Source organism: Dreissena polymorpha, chromosome 1 (assembly GCF_020536995.1).
Source record: "Dreissena polymorpha isolate Duluth1 chromosome 1, UMN_Dpol_1.0, whole genome shotgun sequence".
NCBI lineage: Eukaryota > Metazoa > Mollusca > Bivalvia > Myida > Dreissenidae > Dreissena > Dreissena polymorpha.
This window is the reverse complement of record NC_068355.1, coordinates 193,170,977-193,191,809: the sequence shown is the minus strand read 5'-3', so window position 1 is coordinate 193,191,809 and position 20,833 is coordinate 193,170,977. Positions and strand designations below refer to the sequence as shown.

At 33.9% G+C, this 20,833-nt stretch overlaps 1 protein-coding gene and 1 long non-coding RNA gene across 11 annotated transcripts in view; one reads left to right on the top strand and one right to left on the bottom strand.

The window, feature by feature from the left end:
- Window positions 1-20,833, top strand: part of LOC127864385 (uncharacterized) — a 186,464-nt gene that overhangs the window by 136,363 nt on the left and 29,268 nt on the right. The gene's annotated exons all lie outside the window — the stretch shown is intronic.
- LOC127864411 (uncharacterized) lies at window positions 5,669-6,506 on the bottom strand. Its single transcript, XR_008041897.1, has 3 exons — window positions 6,393-6,506; window positions 6,106-6,176; window positions 5,669-5,825 (listed from the first exon to the last, which is right to left on the bottom strand). It is a non-coding gene; the product is annotated as an uncharacterized LOC127864411 (long non-coding RNA).

The following is a 20,833-nucleotide window of genomic DNA, read 5'->3' as shown; positions in this document are numbered from 1 at the left end:
GTAATTGTTCTGCAATTATTAATGACATAAGGTACAATCTACTTTACTCACGCTCGATTGGTTATTCACAGCTTGGGTACTACTTACATGTACCCCTGGTATCATTAAGCATACTTGCATGTACCTCGGGTAAGGTTAATATACTTAAACGTACCCGGTCCTTATTAGACTGTACCCGAGTTGTATTCCTGCCCAAAATTCGATGTGGTACAGTGCACTACAGATAAATGTAAAGCCATATTGTTTATCTAAATTAAACTTACCTTTTGAAAAAACTGCATCAACATGCTTTTTGAGTATAAATTTCGATGATATAAAGACTATTTGAGAAAAAAATGACATTAATGTGAACATAATTAAAAAAAATTAAGCCTACAACAACCCATTTAGCATTAAATTTCCGGCTATATTAAAGTATATTAACTGTAACAGGGTTAGCTCTACATGTAAGTATACTTAAAGAGTACCCGGGGTACAGGTAAGTAGTATCCGAGCTGACAATGACCAATCAGACAACATTGTAATCAAATGAGAACAATATAGAAACAATTAAGGTGATTTTTCTACAATTATTAAATACATAAGGTACCATTACTCAGCATCTACTTAACTCACCAATACAATAAACTTGTTTAAAAATAGCAAACACAAACAATATCATGATGTCATATTCATTTTCATGATCACGATTACAATTTCGAGGTAAAGTATTGTTCAATCATAACATTTAGAAGTAGAACAACTACAAGTTCAACATTAGCAGGGACGTAGATCTACGTCTCTGACATTAGCGGGTGGGGTAAATCAATCTGCACTTAAAGTCATCGATAAGTACACGTCGACACAAAATAGAATGAGTTTAACATAAAGTCATTTGTAAAGAAACACAACAATAAATGCTTAAACTAATACCGGTAATCATCGAATGCTTTTATTAAGAAAAGATACAAGAATTACTTATTCTTGCAATTACGATATATTGCATATATATAGAGAGAAATTGAGTGCTTTTCGGTGCTACTCGGTGCTTTTCGGTGATTTTATGGACCGCTTATTCTTCAACCATTTTGCAAAATTCGAGTTGTCAAATGCTAAGTAAACAAAGGGCAACTACTCTAAAGTTTTTGGGTTAAATGCTACTTATTTGCTTTTTGAAAATAAATACAATTTTATAATTATACTTGTTTAAATCAATGATTTCTTCGCCTTATTTACATACCTAAGCGACGGAATGAAAGGGATGAGCTCGCCGGCAAGTTGGTGCTATGTCTTCCCCGATCAAAACCAACAATCGCTCTATTCCGCCCTTACTTAGACGATATATCGAAGCAATGTTCTCATCTCTAATGTTTTCGAGAACAATTCTTCCCCTAAAAAGCCTTGGCATTGGTAATTTTTCGTCTCCTGTCATCGTGAATGACAAAAACGACCGCCATTACGTTAATTTACGGGTGCCCTTACCCAGTCGTATATTTATGTATGAAATTTATGTAATTTTAATTTACGATTTGCTTGATGAAACGCAATTTCATTGAAACATCGTAATTTATGTAAATCGTAATTTACAACTAGTCGTAAATCGTTGATGAAACGGCTCCCAGTTTTCTATTTTAAGTATGTCTGTGACTTACATGTAGGAAGCAATCATTATGGTATAAAATACAAGTTTTATCTCTATTGATTATGAGTAATAATGTATTATTCAATCGTAAGATATCGGCAACACTGCAAGAAAAACTTATGCGCTAAAGACTTTGCAAACATATTTCAATAACTTGAGATATCTGCAAAAATAAAGTTCTTAATGGCGTGTTTTCATTCTGTCCAGCCCGTGTGTAATCATATGTGAACCCCATTGATCCTGCGCCATGAATAATATGTGTCCCGTATTCCAAACGAGCAAGTTTACGCCGTCCGACGCGTAATTCTGAAAACCTAGGTTCTCTGAAAACCTAGGTTCTCTGAAAACCTAGGTTCTCAGAGAACCTAGGTTCTCAGAGAACCTATGGTTCCCAAATGAAAACCACGGATATGGCAAGCAGTTCGACGCATAATCCCAAGAAACTAGGTTTTTCATGAGAACCTAGGTTCTCATTTGAAAACTTGGGTTCTTGAAGCCATTTGCAATCTTCAAGCGAGAACCTAGGTTCTCATTCTGAGAACCTAGGTTCTCATGAGAAACCTAGGTTCTCATGAGAAACCTAGTTTCTAGGGATTATGCGTCAAACCGCTTGCCATACTCTTATGCAATTTTAAACAAGCTCCACAAGATACTTTGCAATTATTTGTAATTGGCAGACATAAATGGCTTGAGCAAATGTGTTGGTTTAAATTGTAGTATTAAGTGAATGTTAACAAGTTTACAATTCCACTGCAATTGACATAATCGTTTTTAATTTTGCATTAATTAATTATCATTCGACCTATTTTTTGTAGACAGAGTATGAAATTAAAGTGTGTTTTGCGATAAATCATGTGGTTATACTGCAATAAATCATGGAGCTATTCTGCAATCAAAACCTATAAATGGTGAAGTTTTTTAACCAGGTTTTCCGAAGGAAAAAACTGGTTATTAGATTGGCGAATGCGGGCGGGCTGGCTGGCTGGCGGGCTGGCGGGCTGGCGGGCTGGCGGAATAAGCTTGTCCGGGCCATAACTATGTCGTTCATTGTCAGATTTTAAAATCATTTGGCACATTTGTTCACCATCATTGGACGGTGTGTCGCGCGAAATAATTATGTCAGATATCTCCAAGGTCAAGGTCACACTTTGAGTTCAAAGGTCAAAAATGGCCATAAATGAGCTTGTCCGAGCCATAACTATGTCGTTCATCGTCAGATTTTAAAATCATTTGGCACATTTGTTCACCATCATTGGACGGTGTGTCGCGCGAAATAATTACATCGATATCTCCAAGGTCAAGGTCACACTTTGAGTTCAAAGGTCAAAAATGGCCATAAATGAGCTTGTCCTGGCCATAACTATGTCATTCATTGTGAGATTTTAAAATCATTTGGCACATTTGTTCACCATCATGGGACGGTGTGTCCTACGAAAGAATCACGTCAATATCTCCAATGTCAAGGTCGCCACGACTAAAAATAGATTTAAAAAAAAAAAAAAAACTTACAAAGGGGGTTAATTTTTTTTGGTCATTTCAAAAGTTCAGTTTGAGTTTTCTCCCTTTATCAGATTTTTTTTTCACAATGAAAACCTGGTTTTGTGACAATTTTGTCCCTTGTTATTTCATGATATTATGACATTATATATATATATAGTAAAAAATAAAAGAAAAGTAACAAATACTGACAGTCAAATAAATAAAATAATTTTATACATCCCGTTAACTGACAGTCAAATAAATAAAATAATTTTATACATCCCGTTAAGAAATAAATCCCTAAATACAACACACATTATTGTATCACTGTTATATGGCATAAAAACACAGTAAATAAAGTAAGTGATGTTTCAAGAAATCACAGTTATTATATTGAGATGAAAATCCCTTTTAGAGCTCTTCATTTGACTTAACTAGACCCTGGTGAGGTACCATCACTCTGTGACTGCACTTAACTGAGCCAGTGGTCGTTGTCAGGGGAAAGTTGCTACACATTGAATCTTTTTTGATGGTTGCTGAAAGCAAAAAATACAATTAACTATTGTTTAATCATTTTGTTAAGTCAATCTGAATGAAATGATCATATGGGATCTACTAAAATTACAACTTAAATAACGCAACATGGTTCACCAACTTGCTTCTCTTTATATTTTGCTTTTCACATTATAAAATAAATTTGACATTTTTTCAGATGAAGGTCATTTCATAGGGTGCTTTATAAAAAGAGAATTTGTTATGTTGATTTAGTTACAAACCACATTATATTTAGTTTTTGCTTCACACCTTTTAAGTGATAACAGCACCATTACTCTGTGACTGCACTTCTGATGTCGTTGTCAGGTGTAAGTTACTACACAATCTTTTTTGAAAATCTCGAAAGCAAAAAAAATACAATTAACTATTTTAAAATTACTTTGTTTAGCCAATCTGAATGAAGTGATCATATGGGATCTACTAAAATTACAACTTAAATCATACATGCCATACGTCCCGGATTGTCCGGGACAGTCCCGGAAATGAAGAACTTGTCCCGCTGTCCCGGAAATCTGTCAAATGTCCCGGAATTTACAAAATCCATATATACATGTACCTTATCTTAGGCTTAACTGCACCTCGAATCTGTGTATATCTCCAGAGTCTCCATGACAATGCCTACCCGAATAGGCAGACTACGCTACGTGTCAAAATCGATCAATTAACAGGGGTCCTGTTATCATATCGATTGTCTCATGTTCGCGGTCAAACCGAAAAGGCGGCATTGTTTAATTTGGTTGTTAATTGACTTTAATCTACTACGTCATTATTTCCCGCTGCGTAAGGGCAAAGGATAGTTGTTCACACATCGGAAGTCCAACATCGCTGAGTCAAAAATTAAAAGCAGTTTATGTTTGCACGTTTAACCGAAAAAGTTGAGTAAAAAAAGTACAAACAAGTGTTTAACTAATGTGTGACTGTCCGGATTTTAAGTTGACGATCTACCGGTACTGTTTTGTTGTATTTTTTTATTGTGATTGGTTGTATGTATTGTGAATTGATTTGAGTTGACGATCGAAAGGTACTGTATTGTTGTATTTTTTATTATATAAATGTTATAAATGAATAAAGGCGTATCAACAACTACGCGTTAAACACCGGTCTTAATAACAATAACGCCGTGACGTCACCATCTATGTTTAGAACGCTTACACTAAAAACAAGTGGCTTGTATCTAGTAATGGAAGTAGTAATGTTTAATTCGACGTTAATAGATCTTGACAAGTGTATTTCGGATAGGCTTTCGAACCTTTGCAATTAACGATGCGAAACAAAAAAAATCGTACCAAAAATGCATATGTCTATAAATATCGCTACATGTCCCGGAATATCGGCAAAAGTCCCGGACAATTTTACTCAATGTCCCGGAATTGGTCTGAAAAATTATGGCATGTATGCTTAAATAATGCAACACCTTTTAAGTGATAACAATCATAGCTGTTGTAAATATGTATTTGAAAAAAAGGCTTACATTTTGTGGCAGAGAAGTTATTCATAAATAAATCTAAGTATTGGTTACATTGCCCTTTCATTTGGTCACTTATTAGGCAATTAATTGTTACAACTATATGTTGGTTTTGTAAGATAGAGATACCTTTGACTGACTTATGTCTTTTATGTGAACTTACTGCAAAGATAATTGGTTTCATCATTTATTTTAAATGTTAATCACCCACCAAAACAGATTTTGTAACTGTTAAATTATATCATTAAATTAAACATAGCATTATAAGAAAACAATGCAAAGAAAAACAATACAAACCTGTTTAATAGTTCAAAGCATTTCCAAAACGGCCACTTCATAACTCACTGAATTCCACATTCTTATTAATTGTTTAAGAATGTTCATCAAAGTATTTTAGGATATTGTTAAAACTTCAATTTTAAAAAGTCCCATTGCTTTGAAACTTATATTTCAAGCAAGTAATACGTCCTGCATGGATCTATGTTTATGTGGCTTGTAATTGTGTTCCTTATATTATAAAAATGAATATATACAGACAAAACACAAGCTGGGTTCATTACATGTCCATTTAATTTAGTTTTCCCTCAACACTATAACTTTTAATGATTACATAATTGTAATACAATCTCTGGAAATAACTATGATAAACAGCTTATTTAAAGCGTCTCAGAGAAATCACAAAGGCGTCGCAAAGTTGTCAAAGCCCTGAAATAACAATAACAATATTCTACAATAATATAAATTGATACAGACTTACAATAACATTTAAGTATTTTATCATAAATAAATACTATGTTATTCATACATATCTAGTGGTCGTCAATATAAGGTCTCGCTATATTGTAACACAATACCACGAAAACTAACAATAGATCGACAACTTACAATAGATCGAACTAGCATTACATTTCCAATGCTAATCATCAAAATAATAAAAGATACAAATCTGAACTTGATAAAAATTACATCCAATAACATGACATACCAATTGTGGATTGGCCTCCTATGACAGCTTATGACCCCAGTCTTGACTGCAGATGATGCCCAGTGCTGTGACTGCAATATTAGCAATATGTGCAAGCATACAGAAAAGAAAGTGATCTTTGTTATGACTGTTAAATACAAAGAATTATGCTGCCATCATAAACAATACCAAGGTCAATGAAAACAACCATATTTAACTGATAAATACACTACCGACAAAAGCACTATTCAATGGCCATCTAGACTAGCGTATTACTAATAAATTTACATAGTAAAATTACAACATACCTTTATAGAAAACAGAATAAAAGTGAAAAACAACTGCTTCAACCAATATGGATGCCTGCTTTCCCGCAAATCGTGCTGAATGATACGCTTGCTTATATACCCTCATTATAATCTATTAGGGGTTACACCCAACTAGTTAAAGTTAAACCGGTTACATTTACACATTCAAATTTGGCTCCCAACCAATCAGAAGAGATTATACACATTCCAGCAAGCCAGTAAAAGATAGCCCCAGTTTCACATTACAAGTATCAAGCCGGCAGGATTTGTTTGTTAGGGGTTTATGATTATTTTCAAGTGAACTGTTACAGAGGTGTATACAAGCACTGACATTACAATGGTTTTTTTCATGGATAGTCAGAGGAAGGCAAACTAAACATTTAACCCCAGTGGAAATATAGTACCAATTTAAAGCAAAGCAGTTTTCATAAGTCAGGGGAGGGGGGGGGATTGAAAAACAATTTTCAATTTGCATTCAACCCTTAATCAAGTTTACTGTAAGAACCTTAATTCAAAGATATTTTATGACCATAGTAGATCTACATGTACTTTAAGTGTTTAAAGCTAAATTTTCATTACATACTCACATATTTTAATATTATGACATGTAATATATTATATATATACATGAATGGCAATTATTGTATGAATTGAACTGAACATAAATATTGTTTTTCTTGAATATTGTTTTTCTTGTATAGGGCAAATGTTTCTCATAATAAACATTTAGAAACTGGAATCAGAAGTCTATTTTTTTTATTATTTAAGTCCCATTTTGAAATTTTGTTTCAATAGTTTTCTAAGTCCAATATTCTGCCTTGCTTAATACTGCCAAGTACCAAAATTCTGTCTTGCTAAAATGCAGAGTGCTAAAAATCCGTCTTATAAAAATGAAAAGTATAAAATTCTGTTTGGTATAGTAATATGTACAGATAAAATTATGCTTCATTGAAATTCTGCTTAAAAAATCTGTACAGTTTTCCAGGCAGAGTCTGTGTCTGTGTCCTCTTTGTACAGAATAAATGAATTCTGTCTTGATTCTGGGCAGATTTTGTACAGACTCTGTACAGAATCTGCATATAATTTTCGTACAGGTGGTCAAAACTTACCACAGCCACTGGTCATATTATAAACTAATGTAGTAAATAACATGTTATTTCTTTTCTCTAAAACTGCTAGGCTATGGGTTGACATTTGGTTTGCAACATCATTTGATGGTCCTCTACACATTTTGACCAGATCATGCAACCTGAGATCCTGCACCTGCAGAGGTCAACATCAGACCCACTCCATGGTAACTTGTGTTGAAAATTGTTTCATATGTATATAGTAAACACTGTGAATCTGGTAAATTGTTAACATTAAGTTGACAGTGTTATCTTTTGTCACAGCAGCTGAGTATACATGTAGTGTTGAGGATTTTCCTACCATTCAATTGTGTGTATTCTTATTAAAAACTAAAGCAAGATATCATTATGGAAAGATACATGTAGCTTGTGTCTGTTAACTTGAAGAATTTGAGTAGTTCAAGGGTATTTATAATGATTTTCTAATATATAAACAAATTTGGTCTTTAAATGATAATTATGACCTTCTTTAGAGAAGTGTTGGTCGTTGTGCGTCTTTTTATCAGCCTCTCCTTTCCTTGCTGTGTATGTCACAAAAACAGGACTACACTTTCCCCGAGGCTTGTTGGCTCTACAACTTATTGCAATGAATGAGTATTGCTTGGCAGGAATGTTCTCCTTCATGAGACTTAGTGTTGTCCACAAGAGTCAGCTGTCAATGGTCAAAGTGCAGATAGCATTTAATTATCAAATTTGGCATTTATGCTCTTTAAACTAGATCATGATTGAAGGATTGAAGGATTTAAAAACATAATTCTAGTCTTTTTGAGAAAATCTGAATGAATTGGTGAGCGAGACACAACATCATTTCGTGGAAACCTTTGTTTCAAGGTCAAGTTGTTTTAATGCCTTCACAAAGTGGGAGGCATTAAATATAAAGAAGAGAAACTCCAGCTGCTGAAGCAGTATAATGAATTCTTATTATATACGATTAGTTGGTCCTTTATATATGGCAAGTGACCGATTGCCAAAACAGTACATAACAGCACAAAACAGCACAATACAAAACAACATAAACACACATAAGAATAAAGCTGGGGTCACCACATTGGAACGGTCAATGCAAAGCATTCAAGGTTTAAACCGGTTTTAGAGCGTTCAACCTCACACTTGGCCCAGCAATATTCATGATACATTTAAGTGTAAATAAAATTTTACCTCATAGCATTGTAACTCAAATTAAACAATAATAAAAGGGAATTAAAACGCATTCAATTTAATTACCATTTAATTACTCAATGGTAGGAGAGATACCAGAGCAAGAGAGTTACAACTTTTTGAGAAACGATGAAATAAAACTACAAACAAGTGTCTACTTCATTCCTTCTTTATAGAAAAAGATTTAAGAATATAGCGTCATGTAGTTAATATTTTAGATCATCATCTAAAGAAGCAGCAATTATGGGTGTAAAGGATCCATATTACATAGCTTGGTTGTTTATGTGAATGCTAAAAAATAAATCAAACAAGAAACGCCTGTCAGCGAGAAAATATAATTAAAATTGAACACTTTAAACGCTATGACATATGCATGTAGATTGAAATATTGAAAGTATGGAGTATGAAGAGATGATGTCACAAAAATCTATTATTCCCGGGAACAGAAAAAGAATATCGTATGACGTAATTGACAAGCCAAGATACAATGACGTGAACAAAATCCAGGGGCAGTGTTGTAATCTAAAAATAAAAATATTAAAGGGGCAGTACTGTAAAATTGAATTTCTTATATAACCAGCTTAGGTAATTAATTATTTAAGAATCAACCATATAAAATGGTTATTACATTATTGATTCCAAATTTTAAGAAAAGAAAGATATAGTGAATTGAAAAACAAACAAGCACGTGTTTTTAAGTATGTTAACATCATATCCTTTTGATAAAAATGAGTTTATTAAATTGAAAAGTTTAATAAATACATTTTCTTTAAGATATTAAAATTTGCGAACACGCTTCAAAACATCTCCATAAAATGATGGGTGGGAAATTCCATTAGTTAAATGCCATTTATTTTAAAGAAGCATTATATTTAGAAATTAAATCACCATACTTTGAGTGAAATTTAGCGAATTTACTTCTAAGATTATGATACAAAAAACCTTGTTTTAGTAATTTCTTCGTTAATATACGATTACAATCATTAAAATCTGTAATACAAGAACATGCTCTGGCATAACGTACCAACTGTGAAATGTAAATACCATAGGATGGACCTTTAGGGATGTTGCCATCTAGGAACGGAAAATTTACAATTTCAATGTAAAAGTCGTCCCGTTTGTCGTATAAACTAGTTTTAATCATATTATTATTTATGGTTAGATGTAAGTCTATATACGCACCATCTGTATTGGATTAACATGATTCATTTAAGACTAGGTCTTTTGGTAGATTTTGTGAATATATTGTTCAAAGAATGGGTTATCTAAATTAAGAATTGCACTTGTCAGTCAATCAGTTATAGACCATAATTATTTTGTTCCAAAGCTTATGTTTTAAACTCTTTTAATCGCTTTATGGATTTCTCTTTCATAGCTGAATGACCTTAATTTGTGAATTGTTGTGAAGGGAGACATTTTGGCAGCGACCAGTCCCCATATCTTGGTGTGATTAACTCCATTGTGTTTGGCCTATTTAACCCAAGTATTCGCTGTTGGAGGACCTTTAATTGTTAAGGTTGATAGTAAAAAAGTCTTTGAGATGAATAAGTTGTGGAGAACTATTGCCCTTTGTCATTTGTATAGCAAACAAAGCGTGTGCATGGGTCTACTGGGGCTGTGTGCTGGTTGGTCTGTCAATTGGTTTGTCACGCTGCACATGTGTACTGTGAGTCCCAAACTGATCTCTCAGTTTAATATTTTCATATATTTTGCTATATTATTTGCAGAGCTACATGCTGTTGAACTGAAGATTTTGGATACTTATACAATTGTAAATGTGCACTTTGTGTCATGAACTTATCTTTCAGTTTACTGTGATTCAACAAGAAACTTTTTAGATTATTTTTTTGGCCTGTCTGTCTGTCATTGTCTGTCTGACATTGTATGTGTCACAAACTTTAACCTTGGTCATACCCTTTGCAATTATTAATTAAAGACAATATTGAAAATAGCAACTTGATATTTGGCATGCATGTGTATCTCATGGAGCTGCACATTTTGTGTTGTGAAAGATTAAGGCTATCCTTCAAGGTCAAAGGTCAAATATATATGGCTTCAAAGTGGTGCAGTAGGGTGCATTGTGTTTCGCAAACACAGCTCTTGTTAACAAATTAATTCAAATTTCAAAATTAATCAATAAGACGATTGTGTTGGATATAGTTAGAATGATGATGTTATGAATAAGAAATTATTATTTTCACAATTATGAATAAAGCCACCGTATAGTCTTCATAAATTGCATTTTTGCCCCAAGTATTTGGGCAACACTGACTCTTGAACTATTCACTGTTTAACTTCAAGCAGTGAGATATTTCCCCTTTGCTTTTACACAACGGTTAAAACTACCTTCTTTATAAGGATGTAACAATTTGGTTTACTGTACCGGAGAAGCAGTATAAAAGGGCCACACACTCACAAAATGTCTACTTTTCAGTTGTATAATGGTGTGTCAACAGCAGAAAACAAAAACGATTATTTTCATAATATTTAAGTTTGTATTCAATATTTTCCAATGAAATCTGGCATACATATACTTAAGTATACAAACAACATGTATGTGTAATTTGGTGGTTGAAAGTTATATAGTTATTGAAATACAGAAAAAGTTTTTTGTTGACTGCTTGAAATTCAAATTTCCCTGTAAATGCTAAGCACCGCCCACTGGAAAGGTTATGAACTTCTCTCAGCCAATAGCTAGAGAATCACTCAAATCAAGTTAACATGTAAATACAGATGCAATGCTATACCAAATGGCTGTCTGCTCAAACACGTATTTCTATTTATAAACACTCTAATGTCAGCAGAAAATCACTGGCATATAAACCCAAACACATGTTTCTATTTATAAACACTCTAATGTCAGCAGGAAATCACTGGCATATAAACCCAGCCTGCTAGTTAATGCAGGTTAACATTTTACTACCGCATAATCAAGCAGTTGAGATTCGGCTGCTTACGTGGTATTGTGCATAGTTACTTTAATTGTTTAGTGACGGTAAAGCTTGAATGAGATTGGGCTTGAATTTGATTTAATTTTTGTGTTTGAATTTATTTCAGTGTTAAATTCTAGGGATGATTAACTTTTCAATCTTACTATATGTTTGTGTTTCATGGACCTTTTTCCAGAAATATACTTTTACTATTTAAACAAAAGTATTGTTAATTAAGACGCAAAATAATAAAATGGCAACAGGTTCAATGTCTTCGTTTCCAAAACGTTTGCGTATGGTTGAAGACTTTTGTTGCACATCTTGTTTAGAGCAGAATCTCACAAAAACTGCCGACATTTATTGTGATAAATGTTTGAGTTTTTTTTGTATAAAGTGTGTTAACCTCCATAGTCAGTTGTTTACAAAACATACAACATGCGGAAGGCGAGATATTCAGAAATGGCCAGTTCCAAAGGAGGTGGAGGATTTTCTCAGGATGTGTGAAGCACATGAGGATAAAACACTGACACAGTTTTGCCAAGACCACACTCAGCTGTGCTGCTCTGATTGTGTTGTAAAAACCCACAGGTATGAGACACATTTATATTCCTTTAGTTATAAATTACTAAGATACCAATACATTTGATTTTCAAAATTTTGAAATAAATGATTCATGCGTGTACCTGAGCCTTACAGAAGTACTTCCAGTAAAAGCGGGTGATTGTGTTTATAAATTCTCAAGCACATTTAATCTCAATATTGGCAAAATTTGGCTTTTAAAATGAGAAATCTTGATTATTCTGGATTATTTGGGAATAGACAGAAAATTTAAGTATTAAGAGATCAACATGTTATTTTTAACATCTTTTGCTTGTATCATTGTATTGGAGAATCCTTGTTTTTAAACTGTCATTTTGGACACAAACACTTTGTAAGAAAGATAATAATAGTGAATTGAAGTTGGAATTAAAGCTGCTCATAATCATTTGTGCATAAAATCTTGTCTAAAAATAAAAAGTTCACAGAAATTACTGTGTAGAGTACTAAAATTTCCGGCTGGTGGTATAAATTTCTACTACAAGATAGTCAATTTGGTTGTAGTCTTATGCTTTTCTGGAAGCCAGAGTACCCGGAGGAAATTATAACAATCTGTCTGCTAAGATGATCACAAACCCAATGTGCATGCCGCAATGGGGATTAAACTTACGTCACCAACTTTCGAAGCAAGTGTACCATCCATTGCATTGACCAGACAATCTGTCTCTTTATACACACACATTCATTTGTTTAGCTCTTAGCAGTACTTTATTTAAGGATCTATTAACCATAATGGGTTCTATATTGACATAAAAATATACATGCACACAGATTAAACATTTTCATTAAAATGTACCTCCCTTCAAATAAACATACTTATTATTTGTCACACGGTGCACTTACCATGCAATGAAAAATTATTTCCATTTTATAAAGAAAATTCTGGTGTGACCTTTGAAAGCTGTGTTGCTTGAATTGTACCAACCGCAACAAAAGGTATTTCACCAATAATTAGTGTGCTGTTTAAGAAATTTATATGTCACTTAAATGTGTAACAATTAAAATGAGAATTATGAATTGTCATATTCATATAACATTTACAACAACACAATCTTTAAGCACAAACTTGAGTACAAAGAATGAAGAACATTGTATTTTTAAATGAAGAAATGCATACAACACTTTGTACAGTTCAATAATCAAAAAGGCAACATATGGTTAAATAATGTATAGAGAAGAAGTGTGTCATCAACAATTTATGTCCATTTTACTCTTTTACGCTTATTATGAATTAACTTGATAACATACTTTTATATCACAACAATTTTTTTTTAAACTGTCATGTAATCCATACCCAACGTTTGTTTTGATTAATATATCATACATTCATATCAGGGATATTGCTACCCGTGTAATATGAGTGTTCGTTAATTATGTTCAAACGTTTTATGCAACATATGCTAATATATACTTTTTTTCTTGTGGTTTCCTTTTGATATGAAAAAGGTTAATGTTTTTTTTTCTTCATGGTTGTTTGTAAAAAAACAACAACAGAATAGTTATGAATAAGGATGAGTTAGATAATGTAGGTAGAAAGCATACTGGACTTGTTTATGAAAGTTTAATATGTTTCCATTTTTTGTTCAAATATATAAAGTGTATCATTGTTTAGGGCAATTTCTTTTTTAATTTGAATCTTCAATTTTAAATAATTGATAAAACAGTTCATGGTAGGTCTTTGTTTTCTGTATTTCATGCTGAATATATAATATTTCATTAATATATTATGTAATTCACAGCTATATCAACCTCTTGTATTTTGAAGGTAAATACTCCTTAACTGATTTCTAAGAGAGATAGTTTAATATTTAATTGTTGTTTTTCTAGAAAGGTTGACAATTGATTCCATAGAGATTGAATATGTTTACACTCCCAGAAAAGATGTTCCATTGTTTCAATATGTTCACTACACATATCACTTAGATTTGTGTTGGATAGGTTGCACTTAAAAAGTATTTTTTTCTGAGTCCACCAGTTTAGATCATGTTTTAGCATGTAACTTTTGAATTCTTGATGATTTTAATTTTACATGTGGTTATTATTTCCTAGTGATCAAACGATAATTCTGATACAGCTCTCATATGCCTTGGTGAAAGGTCAATGGCAGAATTCAAGGTCTTAGGAAATTAGTCACATGCTTTGAACGTTAGACAACCTTAAGGTTAACCAGAATTCATCTACGCATAATGTCTCTGAAGTTAAGTTTTTCCAATATTCAATAAATCTCTATGTATATCCCTTCTCGTAATAGTGTGTAAAACATGCGTTTAACATAAATTTTGCGTGTGTGTTACGTGGCTGTATTGGAACTGTGTTTTATGTGCGCTTTTTCTTACCAAGTGAGTTTTTACCAAAACCAACAAGAAACTTCTTCAAATATGACTATGTCATAAGGGGCGCTTTTATGTGGGTAACAACTGCGCTTTTAAGTGAGTTTATGTGTGGATTTGTATAAGTGCGTTTTTTGCTGGCATTCATGTGCTTTAAATGCGAGCTTTTGATAAGACAGTACTCATAAAAAGCGCACATTAAACACACTTAAAGCACAGTTTAAACCCACATAAATCATACATGTTGGTGAAATGTGCGCTTTTCGGCAAGTTATAATTGCGCTTAAGAGAGTTAAATTTGTGTTTTTTTTTTGATAGTCAGTTTTTTTTTAAAGCACACATTTAACTTGCTTATAGCGCAGTGCTAACCCACATAAAAGCCCACATTTAACGCACATGAAAGGTAGTCAAAACGCACTTATAAAAGCACGCATGTGCGTTAAAGGTGCATCTTTTGCCTTTACAAAGTTAATTAAATTGCATTATGTCAAAAGTTTTGAAAAGCAGATATGCAATTAAAATAAAATATAAATATACAAGTATATTTTAAATAATTACAAGATAATTAAATTGTACACTTTAATGTAATGCAAAAATTTACTTTTGTTTACATACATGAACACAATTTAATTTCAACAATGACAATTTGGTGAAAAATACATAATTAGATTATAAATAAACAATACATAATAGCATACTTATAATAACATTATATACATAGCAAAAATATTGACTCATGTTGAACAATCAATATACACACAAAAATGAGTCAAATAAATTTATATAATATGTTCGTTTGGTCTTTGAGGAGACGGAGCGCGGCTCTCATTTTCCTTTACCTCTGCCACATATTGGTGGAAAATCTTGGAACTATCTCTGTAATGAAGCATTGAATGGTATATGCTGATTTTTAGCTCGGCTGTTTTCGGAGAAAACCAGAGGTATTGTCATAGCCAGCTAATTGTCGCCCGCTGCCGGCGTCTTGCTTAAACCTTGATATTTTGTCAAGGTTTAGAACAACCTACAACATTGAAACTTCATATGTAGCTGCACATTGATGAGTTCTACATGCCAAACCCATTTTTGAGTCACAAGGTCAAAAGTTAAGGTCACTGTGACCTCTAAAAAATTCTGACAAGCTTTCATTTATTTAAAATTGCACCTGCAGCCGATTGGGCACCCATTATCCTTTACCCTTGTTATACTTTTCAATCACATTAGTGATACTATACTCTTAATATTAAAGTATATAAGCAGTTATTGTAAATAAAATAAGTACCTTCCTTAGATGAAATGAGAAAACCAATTTGTCAAAAGTACGCTTGTATATGGGGCATTGCTCAAGTTAAGATTTGATTAGAGTTAGACTGTGGACGTCATTCTCCTACTTGCCAACAACCTAGTGCAAGTGATTCCATAATACATGCACAGGTATGACATGTTTGTAAACTTGGCTTTTGATAAAAGGTAAGTTTGTATCATAATTGGTTTATTAAATTAATGTTAAATGTATGTGTATTGTTATCCCCATGCTTTTTGAAAAGCGTGGGGATATTGTGGTTATCTCCGCCGTTGGTCCGTCTGTCCGCCCGTCTGTCTGTCCATCCTTAGCAACCACTATCTCCTCCAACATTATAAGCACTAGAACCTTGAAACTTACACACATGGTAGCTATATGTGGGACCCTGCATTATTTGGAATTTTGATCTGACCCCTGGGTCAAAAGTGATGGGGATTGCGGCGGGGCCGGGTCAGAGATTTTCACTCATTTTTTTATGTTATTTTACATTAACTTCTTCATTTCTGCACCGATTTACTTCAAATTGATACTGAACCTCTCTTATGACAATACAGTCCATCTCAACTATGCATGGCCCCATTACCAACCCTGGGGCGCCCCGCCCACATAGACCACACCCACCCAAAATTGCCTTTTACTATAATTTCTTCTTTTCTACACTGATTCACTTCAAATTTATACTGAAATTCTCTTATGACAATACGGTCAATTTCAACTATGCATGACAATACAGTCAATCTCAACTATACATGGCCCCAGTACCAACCCTGAGGCACCCCACCCACAAAGGCCACACCCACCCAAAAATGCCTTTTACTATAACTTCTTCATTTCTACACCGATCCACTTCTAACTGGTACTGAACTTCTCTCATGACAATACAGTCAATCTCAACTATGCACCAACCCTGGGGTGCCCCGCCCAAATAGGCCACACCAACCCAAAATTGACTTGCTATAATTTATTCATTTCTACTCCGATTCACTTCTAATTGATACTGAACTATTCTTATGACAATACGGTCAATCTCAACTATGAATAGCCCCATTACCAACCCTGGGGCACCCCGCCCACATAGGCCACACCCACCCAAAACTGCCTTTTACTTAACTTCTTCATTTCTACACCGATTCACTTCTAATTGATACTGAACTTCTCTTATGGCAATACGGTCAATCTCAACTATACATGGCCCCATTACCAAACCTGGGGCGCCCCTGGGTCAAATATGCGGCGTCGGGATACGCATCGGCCTTTGCAGCGCCATTTCTAGTTTTAATTTGTAACACTCAATAGTTGACAGGTTCGCTGCAACGGGTGGCGTAGGGGGATGACAGTGCCAGGGTCCTGTGGTACAGGATAACACAGTGGTGGTGGCTCATTCTTTCTTGCCATTCTTGCGATGTTTTTCAACATGCAAGCACATTACATGCATGCATTTGGGATACAAAACAATAACATACACAAATTCGCTATTTTGTGCAAGGAAAAGGCTAAATAAGAAACTATATTGTGCATGCCACCTGTGCAGATTTTACTAATCTTAAACCAACTATATGTAATTTACAGTTGGCCAAGTGTTGTGGTACAGAAATATTGGCATACACCTGCAATGTGTGTTTACATTTTGGCAAAAATATTTAAAGTTCATTGAATATAAAACATGTGTAGTATTGGTCCATCATGAAAACTTAGCATTAAGACTACCTTGCTGTAACAAGCACTTTTCAAAAGTCCCACATCACGCTGGGTATGCGGATACTTTAAAACAGATGGCACTTCGATACCAGATAACAACAAAAGCCATGCGCGAGAGGTAAGTTCCTCATGTTTTTTTAAGTTATATCATAAAGATTAGTTTTTTTAGACAAGGCGTATGGTCGAGTTTATAAATGGTGTACCCTTTTTATATTGGAAAGTAAAAGATCATGAAAGAATGGTAGATTTTTCTCCCAAAAATAGAAAATTCGGTCGGAAAACAGTATGAACTGGATGAACAGTAAACATTTTTACAAAATAAAACTACTTGGAAATATTTCAAGAAATTATTTGAGTAATCATGTAGAGTAATCACTGTGCTTCAAATACTGAAATTTTGGTAGTATTCAATGAAATATAAAAGAAGAAAGAGCATGTTTTAATAGGTGGTATTCATGAAATTGTGGATACTTTGATTCCCAATATAGGGCACTTCGGATAACAGAGATTTTCAACAAATTGGGCACTCTAATAACCGAGTTTTATCTTCTACATGAAATGCATTTATGTATATTATGGCTATTCTTACCAAACATTTTGAAGTACGAATCAATTTCCATTGTCAAGCGCGACACATAATTACATACACATGTGAAATATAACCAATGGCGTTGTTCGTTTACAAAAATCTTATTCCTATTAATTTATATAATTAATATTGTAAGTGCAAATTTTAAATAGGATTGAAATGCTAATTTCTGCTTATATAATTATGTCACGTATATCCAAGTTCGTATGCAGAATGTTTTATGTTTAAATTGATAACAACGACGGGTATGCACAACTTTGACACCACTATCGTGTGATTAAATCTGTACCATAATTGCTATTTTTTAGCTCATCTACTTAAAAAAAAAAAAAGAGCTATTGTCATCACCTTGACGTCGGCGTCTGCATCGGCGTCAGCGTCCGGTTAAATTTTGCGTTTAGGTCCACTTTTCTCATAAAGTATCAATGCTATTGTATTCAAACTTGGTACACTTACTTACTATCATGAGGGGACTGGGCAGGCAAAGTTAGATAACTCTGGCTTGCATTTTGATAGAATTCTGTGCCCTTTTTATACTTAGAAAATTGAAAATTTTGGTTAAGTTTTGTGTTAAGTCCATTTTATTTCTTAAGTATCAAAGCTATTGCTTTCATACTTGCAACACTTACTAACTATCATAAGGGGACTGTGCAGGCAAAGTTATGTAACTCTGACTGGCATTTTGACAGAATTATGTGCCCTTGTTTTACTTAGAAAAATGAAAATTTGGTTAAGTTTTGTGTTAAGGTTCACTTTATTCCTACAGTATCAAAGCTATTGCTTTCATACTTGCAACACTTACTAACTATCGTAAGGGGACTGTGCAGGCAAAGTTATGTAACTCTGACTGGCATTTTGACGGAATTATGGGCCCTTTATACTTGAAAATTTGGTTAAGTTTTGTGTTTTGGTCCACTTTACCCCTAAAGTATCATAGATACAGTGTATTGCTTTCATACTTGGAACACTCGCAAACTATCATAAGGGGACATTAAAGGACAAGTTGCATAACTCTGGTTGTCATTTTTACGGAATTATGGCCCTTTTTTGACTTAGTAACTTTGAATATATGATTACATTGTGTGTTTAGATCCACTTTACTTGTAAAGTATCAAGGCTATTGCTTTTAAATTTCAAATGCTTTCATGCTATCATGAGGGTACTGTACCTGGCAAGTTAAATTTTACCTTGACCTTTGAATGACCTTGACTCTCAAGGTCAAATTATTAAATTTTGCTAAAATTGCCATAACTTCTTTATTAATGATTCGATTCGGTTGATACTTTGACAAAACAACTCTTACCTGACATACCACAATAGACTCCACCCAAACCATGCCCCCCCCCAAATCCCCCCTCAATCCCCCCCCCCATTATTATTTTTTTATTATTAAAGAATATCTAATAAATGACCACCACACCCTCATACTATACCCCCCTCCCCACCCCCAAAAAATAATTTTAATGCCCCTAGTAGGGTGGCATATAGCAGTTGAACTGTCTGTCAGTATGTCAGTCTGTCCGTCCGTCCGAAAAAAACTTTGACATTGGCCATAACTTTTTCACTTTTGAAGATAGCAACTTGATATTTGGCATGCATGTGTATCTCATGGAGCTGCATATTTTGAGTGGTGAAAGGTCAAGGTCATCCTTCAAGGTCAAATGTCAACTTTATGGTGTCTGTCCCTCCGAAAACTATAACATTGGCCATAACTTTTTCAATATTGAAGATAGCATCTTGATATTTGGCATGCATGTGTATCTCATGGAGCTGAACATTTTAAGTGGTGAAAGGTTAAGGTGAAGGTCATCCTCCAAGGTCAAATGTCAAATATATGGCGTCTGTCCGTACGAAAACTTTAACATTGGCCATAACTTTTTTAATATTGAAGATAGCAACTTGATATTTGGCATGCATGTGTATCTCATGAAGCTGCACATTTTTTGTGGTGGAAGTTCAAGGTCAAGGTCATCCTTCAAGGTCAAATTATTTTTTTTAATGTCAAAGCGGCGTTCTCATGAAGCTGCACATTTTGAGTGGTGGAAGTTCAAGGTCAACGTCATTCTTCAAGGTCAAGGTCATCCGTCAAGGTCAAAGGTAAAAAAAAAATCAAAGCGGCGATATCATGAAGCTACACATTTTTAGTAGTGAAAGTTCAAGGTCAAGGTCCTCCTTTAAGGTCAAGGTCATCCTTCAAGGTCAAAGGTCAACATTTTTGTTAAAGCGGCGTTATCATGAAGCTGCACATTTTGAGTGGTGCAAGTTAAAGGTCAAGGTCATCCTTCAAGGTCAATTTTTTTTATAAAATTTCAAAGCGGCGTTCATACCTTTATTAGGACATAATTATACATGCTTTGGATCAGCTGTATCACTACAAATAATATTTAAAATTACATAGTACACAAGGTTAAACAATTTTAAATTAACACCTTCGATATGTCTGATGAGTTACATTTTAAATGTAATTTGAAATTGTTTAAGCGTGTGTACTATGCGAAGATCCAGCTGTTTGGTGACTCGAAAACTGGAAATTTTATGGTATTAGGCATATCGAAGTAGTTTCACGTGTGTCTATCACATTTATACGAAATCATATTCCAAAAGGATAAGAACATGTTTTGGTAATTCATTTTTAGCTCATCTATTTTTTGAAAAAAAATTATGAGCTATTGTCATCACCTTGGCGTCGGCGTCTGCGTCGGCGTCCTGTTA